We start from the raw sequence: 9,938 nt of genomic DNA, 5'->3' as shown, positions 1-9,938 counted from the left end.
ATTTCTATTTTTTGTAGAGTTTGGGTTTTACCATGTTGCTTAGGCCAGCTATATCTCTTTTTGATAATGCTTTGACCACCCTACTGAAACTGCCCTAATTTCCTCTCTTTTCCTTTCTCTTTTATTAGTACACTCATGCACACACAGAAAAAGACCAATGTTGACTTGGAAAAATTTGCCTTTCATTTTTGGCATTTCTTCTCTGATCTCAACTTGACAATCTATGGCCTAATGATTAAAACACCTTAAACAACTTTCATGCATTTACATACTGGGCATGTGATATGGTTTGGCTGTGTCCCCCCGCAAGTCTCATCCTGAATCGTAGCTCCCATAATCCCCACATGTCGTGGGAGGGACCTGGTGGGAGGTAATTGAATCATGGGGGCGGGTTTCTCCTGTGCTGTTCTCCTGATAGTGAGATCTGATGGTTTTATAAAGTGTGGTTCTTGTGCACATGCTCCCTTGCCTGCAGCCATGTAAGACATACCTTTGCTCCTCCTTTGCCTTCTGCCATGATCGTGAGGCCTCTCCAGCCATGTAGAATTGTGAGTCCACGAAACCTCTTTTTCTTTACAAATTACCCAGTCTCGGGTATGTCTTTATTGGCAGTGTGAGAACAGACTAATATAGCATGTGTTAGAAACTGTGGGTACAAAGGTAAATGAAACAGAATTCTTGCTCTTGAGAAACATGAAAAAGGGAAGCTAATAGATTAATTCTTGAACATCATCTAATTTGGATCCTTACTCCAATTTTGTGTGTTTTGCAAAATAGATATTATTTTTATTATTTTGTTAATGAGGAACTTGGAAATTATAGCTTAACTGATTTCCGCAAGCTAGGCAATATTGTAGCTAGTGATGGAAATTTTTCCCTTGTCAGTGCTTTCCTGCTGCTGTTCCAACCCACTCAGCTTCTTTTTTATTTTCTCTAAATTGTTTTCTTGCATATTCCTGTTTATAGCTATTCCCAGTAACTAAAATAATATATCTCTTTAAAAATTTTTTTATTTTATTCATAATTATTGTTAATAAAGATGAGGTCTCATGTTGCCCAGACTGGAGTGCAGTTGTATAATCATAGCTCACTGCAGTTTCAAATTCCTAGGTTCAAGTGATTCTCCTATCTGAGCCTCATGAGTGGCTAGGACTACAGGTGCACACCTTCATGCCTGACTAATTTTTTAACTTTTTGTAGAAATGCTTTGTTGCCCAGGCTGGTCTTGAGCTTCTGGCTTCAAGTAATCCTTCCACCTTGGCCTCCCAAACTGCTGGGATTACAGGCTAAAATGATATATTTCTTGCAATCAGTTGTTATTTCTGTAAATTCACTTTAACCATACATTTTCTTATATTCTCAGCTACAATATTTCTACTTTAATTATTAAAGCAAAGGAACATACACAAAACAATAAGCAAATTTTATAGGTAAAATATGAAGAGCAGACTTCTGGAATGAAATATATATATGTGTGTGTATATATATGTGTATAAATATATATGTGTGTGTGTGTGTATATATATATATGTATATAAAAATTATGAGCTTTGTGGGAAATTCAGGAGTTGAGAATTTAGTACAGAAACATATTCTATTGCCAAAATTATGAAGTAGGAAAATTGTCCCACTCACGTTCCCTCCAGTTCCTCATAACAGACATCCTTCCCTCCCTCCTTCCCTCCCTCCATTTATCCATCTATTCATTCATTGTTTTTCACAGCACAGTTATTGTGGATCTAGTATATGGTAGGTACTGTTGTGTGCTGAAAGTACGAAGACACAGGTTCTACCCTGGAGGGGGAAGGCAAATGAACTCAAAATTACAGAATATTCTTCAGCTGCCCAGAGTCCTTTGGCTTCAAGGCCAGGTCCAGGTCTGGATTCCCAAGACTGAAAACTTTATCCTGGACTTTTCCTTTCCTGGCCTATTTACTCTATCTGTAAGAGATAAATGATTTTCTCTCATATGGGACATGGAACTCATTATCTCAAGACATGTCACAAGCTAAAAATATAAACAAACAGCTTAACAAAAACAAAAGAATTAAGATAAATTCATGTCCGATATTCATAGTTGGCTCCAAATAAAAACTAGGACACTTTAACTTCTGAAAGTTATGGCAAGAACAACCAAGCCTTTCTATGATACTTTGGAATCACTGTCACCAGGAAAATTGAGATTGTCAATTGAAGAATGAGGAGGTTCATAAAAGGAAAGGAGAGCTTTATTTCTTATAAAGGATTGTAGCCTACAGGTAGCCATTCTGACAGGCTTGGAAGTGTAGTCTATGACAGAAACTGGTAACAGGCCCTTCAAGAAGGGAAAGTGTAAGACAGGAATTCATGCTGAATAGGGTAGCCAAACACACATACTCAATAAGGTAAAGGAGAAGTCATGAATATTTATGAAGGGAGAATATGCAAATGTGCAGTTGAGCTTCATGCTTTTTCATGAGTCACATGTTGAAAAAATGGTGGTGTTAGCATGATCTGAGGGTGCCGTTTTCAGCCATCTGATGTCAAAAGGTGAAGCAGAAGACACAAAAACCCACACTGCACATCCTCTGTGAGTGACTCAAAACTGGTCTAGACATGGTGGTCAGTTTTTAGGAAGAGGTGCATTGTGAAACTGGTGAATTGTCATGTTGAAACTGCAAAGAGGCAGGTAGAGTCTGGTAGCAGCCTCAGATAACTGGCAGACGATGGTAAAGAAATGAGTTGTCTGTTTCTTGTTTTCTAGAGCTGGTTTCTGCTTACTCCTTGGAAAAGAATTCTGGTTAAAGATCAATAAGGAAGGGGCATGCTAAGGCATGTCTGACCTCTCATCCCATCATGGTTGGGAACTCAGTGTTTAAGGTTTTTCTGTTGTCCCCTTGGTTGAGAGGGGGTCCTTTTAGTCAGTTGGGTGTTGGGGGACAGTTTAGGATTTTGCTTTTATTTTTCAAAAGTAACAAGAGAAAGAAAGAAATGGAGAAATAAATAAGTAAACAAATGTACTTCATCAGGTTGGGCTTCCATACTAGGAAACTTAATTGACTTTTTTCTGGTTGTGACATGGTGACATTTAAAAAAAAAATGCCCCTTTTAGGGGAGAAAATTATGCAAAAAGGAAAAGAATACTTTTGAGAAAAATTGGAGGGTGGTTTATTTATTATCTGAACTATGCATAGACTTGAATAATCTTTTGATTAGAGTCTTTAGTGTCCTTCAAGAAGGGAAATAGAGGGATGGAGCCAAGATGGCCGAATAGGAACAGCTCCAGTCTACAGCTCCCAGGGTGAGTGACGCAGAAGACAGGTGATTTCTGCATTTCCAACTGAGGTACCGGGTTCATCTCACTGGGGAGTGCCGGAGAGTGGGTGCAGGAGAGTGGGTGCAGCGCACCTTGCATGAGCCGAAGCAGGGTGAGGCATCGCCTCACCAGGGAAGCGCAAGGGGTCAGGGAATTCCCTTTCCTAGTCAAAGAAAGGGGTGACACACGGCACCTGGAAAATCCGGTCACTCCCACCCTAATACTGCACTTTTCCAACAGGCTTAACAAACAGCACCCCAGGAGATTATATCCCACATCTGGCTTGGAGGGTCCTATGCCCACGGAGCCTCCCTCATTGGCTAGCACAGCAGTCTGAGATCAAACTGCAAGGCAGCAGCAAGTCTGGGGGCGGGGCGCCCGCCATTGCCAAGGCTTGAGTAGGTTAACAAAGATGCCGGGAAGCTCGAAATGGGTGGAGCCCACCACAGCTCAAGGAGGACTGCCTGCCTCTGTAGGCTCCACCTCTGGTGGCAGGGCACAAACAAAAGGCAGCAATAACCTCTGCAGACTTAAATGTCCCTGTCTGACAGCATTGAAGAGAGTAGTGGTTCTCCCAGCACGCAGCTTGAGATCTGAGAACAGGCAGACAGCCTCCTCAAGTAGGTCCCTGACCCCCAAGTAGCCTAACTGGGAGGCATACCCCAATAGGGGTGGACTGACACCTCACAAGGCCGGGTACTCCTCTGAGACAAAATTTCCAGAAGAACGATCAGGCAGCAGCATTTGCAGTTCACCAATATCCGCTGTTCTGCAGACACCACTGCTGATACCCAGGCAAACAGGGTCTGGAGTGGACCTCCAGCAAACTCCAACAGACCTGCAGCTGAGGGTCCTGACTGTTAGAAGGAAAACTAACAAACAGAAAGGACATCCACACCAAAAACCCATCTGTACATCACCATCATCAAAGACCAAAGGTAGATAAAACCACAAAGATGGGGAAAAAACAGAGCAGAAAAACCGGAAACTCTTAAAAATCAGAGCACCTCTCCTCCTCCAAAGGAATGCAGCTCCTCACCAGCAACGGAACAAAGATGGAGGGAGAATGACTTTGACAAGTTGAGAGAAGAAGGCTTCAGAAGATCAAATACTCCAAGCTAAAGGAGGAAGTTCGAACCAATGGCAAAGAAGTTAAAAACCTTGAAAAAAAACTAGATGAATGGATAACTAGAATAACCAATGCAGAGAAGTCCTTAAAGGACCTGATGGAGCTGAAAACCATGGCATGAGAACTATGCGATGAATGCACAAGCCTCAGTAGCTGATGCGATCATCTGGAAGAAAGGGTATCAGCAATGGAAGATGAAATGAATGAAATGAAGCAAGAAGAGAAGTTTAGAGAAAAAAGAATAAAAAGAAACAAACAAAGCCTCCAAGGAATATGGGACTATGTGAAAAGACCAAATCTACATCTGATTGGTGTACCTGAAAGTGACAGGGAGAATGGAACCAAGTTGGAAAACACTCTGCAGGATATTATCCAGGAGAACTTCCCCAATCTAGCAAGGCAGGCCAACATTCAAATTCAGGAAATACAGAGAATACTGCAAAGATACTCCTCGAGAAGAGCAACTCCAAGACAAATAATTGTCAGATTCACCAAAGTTGAAATGAAGGAAAAAATGTTAAGGGCAGCCAGAGAGAAAGGTCGGGTTACCCACAAAGGGAAGCCCATCAGACTAACAGCGGATCTCTCGGCAGAAACTCCACAAGCCAGAAGAGAGTGGGGGCCAATATTCAACATTCTTAAAGAAAAGAATTTTCAACCCAGAATTTCATATCCAGCCAAACTAAGCTTCATAAGTGAAGGAGAAATTAAATACTTTACAGACAAGCAAATGCTGAGAGATTTTGTCACCACCAGGCCTGCCCTAAGAGACCTCCTGAAGGAAGCAATAAACATGGAAAGGAACAACCGGTACCAGCCACTGCAAAAACATGCCAAATTGTAAAGACCATCAAGGCTAGGAAGAAACTGCATCAACTAACGAGCAAAATAACCAGCTAACATCATAATGACAGGATCAAATTCACACATAACAATACCTTAAATATAAATGGGCTAAATGCTCTAATCAAAAGGTGCAGACTGGCAAATTGGATAAAGAGTCAAGACTCATCAGTGTGCTATATTCAGGAAACCCATCTCATGTGCAGAGACACACATAGGCTCAAAATAAAGGGATGGAGGAAGATCTACCAAGCAAATGGAAAACAAAAAAAGGCAGAGGTTGCAATCCTAGTCTCTGATAAAACAGACTTTAAACCAACAAAGATCAAAAGAGACAAAGAAGGCCATTACATGATGGTAAAGGGATCAATTCAACAGGAAGAACTAACTATCCTAAATATATATGCACCCAATACAGGAGCACCCAAATTCATGAAGCAAGTCCTTAGAGACCTACAAAGAGACGTAGACTCCCACACAATAATAATGGGAGACTTTAACACCCCACTGTCAACATTAGACAGATCAATGAGACAGAAAGTTAACAATGATGTCCAGGAACTGAACTCAGCTCTGCACCAAGCAGACCTAATAGACATCTACAGAACTCTGCACCCCAAATCAACAATATACATTCTTTTCAGGACCACACCACACCTATTCCAAAACTGACCACATAGTTGGAAGTAAAGCACTCCTCAGCAAATGTAAAAGAACAGAAATTATAACAACTGTCTGTCAGACCACAGTGCAATCAAACTAGAACTCAGGATTAAGAAACTCACTCAACACTGCTCAACTACATGGAAACTGAACAACCTGCTCCTGAATGACTACTGGGTACATAACGAAATGAAGGCAGAAATAAAGATGTTCTTTGAAACCAAGGAGAACAAAGACACAACATACCAGAATCTCTGGGACACATTCAAAGTAGTGTGTAGAGGGAAATTTATAGCACTAAATGCCCACAAGAGAAAGCAGGAAAGATCTAAAATTGACACCCTAACATCACAATTAAAAGAGCTAGCGAAGCAAGAGCAAACACATTCAAAAGCTAGCAGAAGGCAAGAAATAACTAAGATCAGAGCAGAACTGAAGGAAATAGAGACACAAAAAACCCTTCAAAAAATCAATGAATCCAGGAGCTTGTTTTTTTGAAAAGATCAACAAAATTGATAGACCACTAACAAGATTAATAAAGAAGAAAAGAGAGAAGAATCAAATAGATGCAATAAAAAATGACAAAGGGGATATCACCACCGATCCCACAGAAATACAAACTACCATCAGAGAACACTATAAACACCTCTATGCAAATAAACTAGAAAATCTAGAAGAAATGGATACATTCCTGGACACATACACCCTCCCAAAACTAAACCAGGAAGAAGTTGAATCTCTGAATAGACCAATAACAGGCTCTGAAATTGAGGCAATAATTAATAGCTTGCCAACCAAAAAAAGTCCAGGACCAGACAGATTCACAGCCGAATTCTACCAGAGGTACAAGGAGGAGCTGGTACCATTCCTTCTGAAATTATTCCAGTCAATAGAAAAAGACGAAATCCTCCCTAACTCATTTTATGAAGCCAGCATCATCCTGATACCAAAGCCTGGCAGAGACACAACCAAAAAAGAGAATTTTAGACCAATATCCTTAATGAACATTGATACAAAAATCCTCAGTAAAATACTGGCAAACTGAATCCTGCAGCACATCAGAAAGCTTATCCACCATGATCAATTGGGCTTCATCCCTGGGATGCAAGGCTGGTTCAACATATGCAAATCAATAAATGTAATCCAGCATATAAACAGAACCAAAGACAAAAACCACATGATTATCTCAATAGATGCAGAAAAGGCCTTTGACAAAATTCAACAACACTTCATGCTAAAAACTCTCAATAAATTGGGTATTGGTGGGACTTATCTCAAAATAATAAGAGCTATCTATGACAAACCCACAGCCAATATCATATTGAATGGACAAAAACTGGAAGCATTCCCTTTGAAAAGTGGCACAAGACAGGGATGCCCTCTCTCACCACTCCTATTCAACATAGTGTTGGAAGTTCTGGCCAGGGCAATCAGGCAGGAGAAGGAAATAAAGGGCATTCAATTAGGAAAAGAGGAAGTCAAATTGTCCCTGTTTGCAGATGACATGATTGTATATCTAGAAAACCCCATCATCTCAGCCCAAAATCTCCTTAAGCTGATAAGCAACTTCAGCAAAGTCTCAGGTTACAAAATCAATGTGCAAAAATCACAAGCATTCTTATACACCAATAACAGACAAACAGAGAGCCAAATCATGAGTGAACTCCCATTCACAATTGCTTCAAAGAGAATAAAATACCTAGGAATCCAACTTACAAGGGACATGAAGGACCTCTTCAAGGAGAACTACAAACCACTGCTCAATGAAATAAAAGAGGATACAAAGAAATTGAAGAACATTCCATGCTCATGGGTAGGAAGAATCAATATCGTGAAAATGGCCATACTGTCCAAGGTAATTTATAGATTCAATGCCGTCCCCATCAAGCTACCAATGACTTTCTTCACAGAATTGGAAAAAAACTACTTTAAAGTTCATATGGAACCAAAAAAGAGCCTGCCCACATTGCCAAGTCAATCCTAAGCCAAAAGAACAAAGCTGGAGGCATCATGCTACCTGACTTCAAACTATACTACAAGGCTACAGTAACCAAAACAGCATGGTACTGGTACCAAAACAGAGATACAGACCAATGGAACAGAACAGAGGCCTCAGAAATAATGCCACACATCTACAACCATGTGATCTTTGACAAACCTGAGAAAAACAAGCAATGGGGAAAGGATTCCCTATTTAATAAATGGTGCTGGGAAAACTGGCTAGCCATATGTAGAAAGCTGAAACTGGATCCCTTCCTTACACGTTATACAAAAATTAATTCAAGATGGATTAAAGACTTAAACATTAGACCTAAAACCATAAAAACCCTAGAAGAAAACCTAGGCGATACTATTCAGGACATAGGCATGGGCAAGGACTTCATGTCTAAAACACCAAAAGCAATGGCAACAAAAGCCAAAATTAACAAATGGGATCTAATTAAACTAAAGAGCTTCTGCACAGAAAAAGAAACTACCATCAGAGTGAACAGGCAACCTACAGAATGGGAGAAAATTTTTGCAATCTACTCATCTGACAAAGGGCTAATATCCAGAATCTACAATGAACTCAAACAAATTTACAGGAAACAAACAACCTCATCAAAAAGTGGGCGAGGGATATAAACAGACACTTCTCAAAAGAAGACATTTATGCAGTCAAAAAACACATGAAAAAATGCTCATCATCACTGGCCATCAGAGAAATGCACATCAAAACCGCAATGAGATACCATCTCACACCAGTTAGAATGGCGGTCATTAAAAAGTCAGGAAACAACAGGTACTGGAGAGGATGTGGAGAAATAGGAACACTTTTACACTGTTGGTGGGACTGTAAACTAGTTCAACCATTGTGGAAATCAGTGTGGTGATTCCTCAGGGATCTAGAACTAGAAATACCATTTGACCCAGCCATCCCATTACTGGGTATATACCCAAAGGATTATAAATCATGCTGCCATAAAGACACATGCACATGTATGTTTATTGCAGCACTATTCACAATAGCCAAGACTTGGAACCAACCCAAATGTCCAATAATGATAGACTGGATTAAGAAAATGTGGCACATATATGCCATGGAATACTATGCAGCCATAAAAAATGATGAGTTCATGTCCTTTGTAGGGACATGGATGAAGCTGGAAACCATCATTCTCAGCAAACTATTGCAAGGACAAAAAACCAAACACCGCGTTTTCTCAGTCATCGGTGGGAATTGAACAATGAGAACACATGGACACAGGAAGGGGAACATCACACACTAGGGACTGTTGTGGGGTGGGGGGAGGGGGGGAGGGATAGCATTAGGAGATATACCTAATGCTAAATGATGAGTTAATGGGTGCAGCACACCAACATGGCACATGTATACATATGTAACAAACCTGCACGTTGTGCACATGTACCCTAAATCTTAAAGTATAATAATAAAATTAAAAAAAAGAAGGGAAACAACATTTGAACTAAAGCATAAAAATGAGACATATTTTAATTGATAAATCTGAATGCAAAATGATGCCAACAATGAAACCATAAAAAGATTGTGTCTTTCTAAAGCCTTAAGCTTTATAGTTGGTTGAATATTGGTCTTCTATTAGTATATTGCTGTGCTCATTTTCCCTGGGCACCTAGGTCTCTCAGCACCAGTGACTATGTTCCATTTGACTAGATTTAAAGTGCTAGTGGATAAAACTTCTGGATTCTGGGCCTGGCAGGCTATTTCTCTGATAAACATTGAAAAACATCTCTAAGTTCTTCCATCATGGTACATGTGCAAGATGTATTTCAATTTTCCATGGCATTACAACTGTAGTTGCCTGACTGGTTCTTCTTGCCCACTGCACAAACAAAACCAGTTCACTGAGACCATGGTACTGTGGTATAGAATTAATTAATTGCCACAAGGCCAGCTATGCAGAAGAACTGGAGTTATCACTCAAATCAGTCTTCCTGAAGGTTCAGAGGTTAGGGTTTTGCAAGCATAGTTTGGTGGGAAGAGAACTA

The sequence above is a fragment of the Pan paniscus genome, chromosome 1 (genome assembly GCF_029289425.2).
Source record: "Pan paniscus chromosome 1, NHGRI_mPanPan1-v2.0_pri, whole genome shotgun sequence".
Lineage (NCBI taxonomy): Eukaryota > Metazoa > Chordata > Mammalia > Primates > Hominidae > Pan > Pan paniscus.
The sequence above is the reverse complement of the archived record's forward strand: the minus strand, read 5'-3'. Positions refer to the sequence as shown.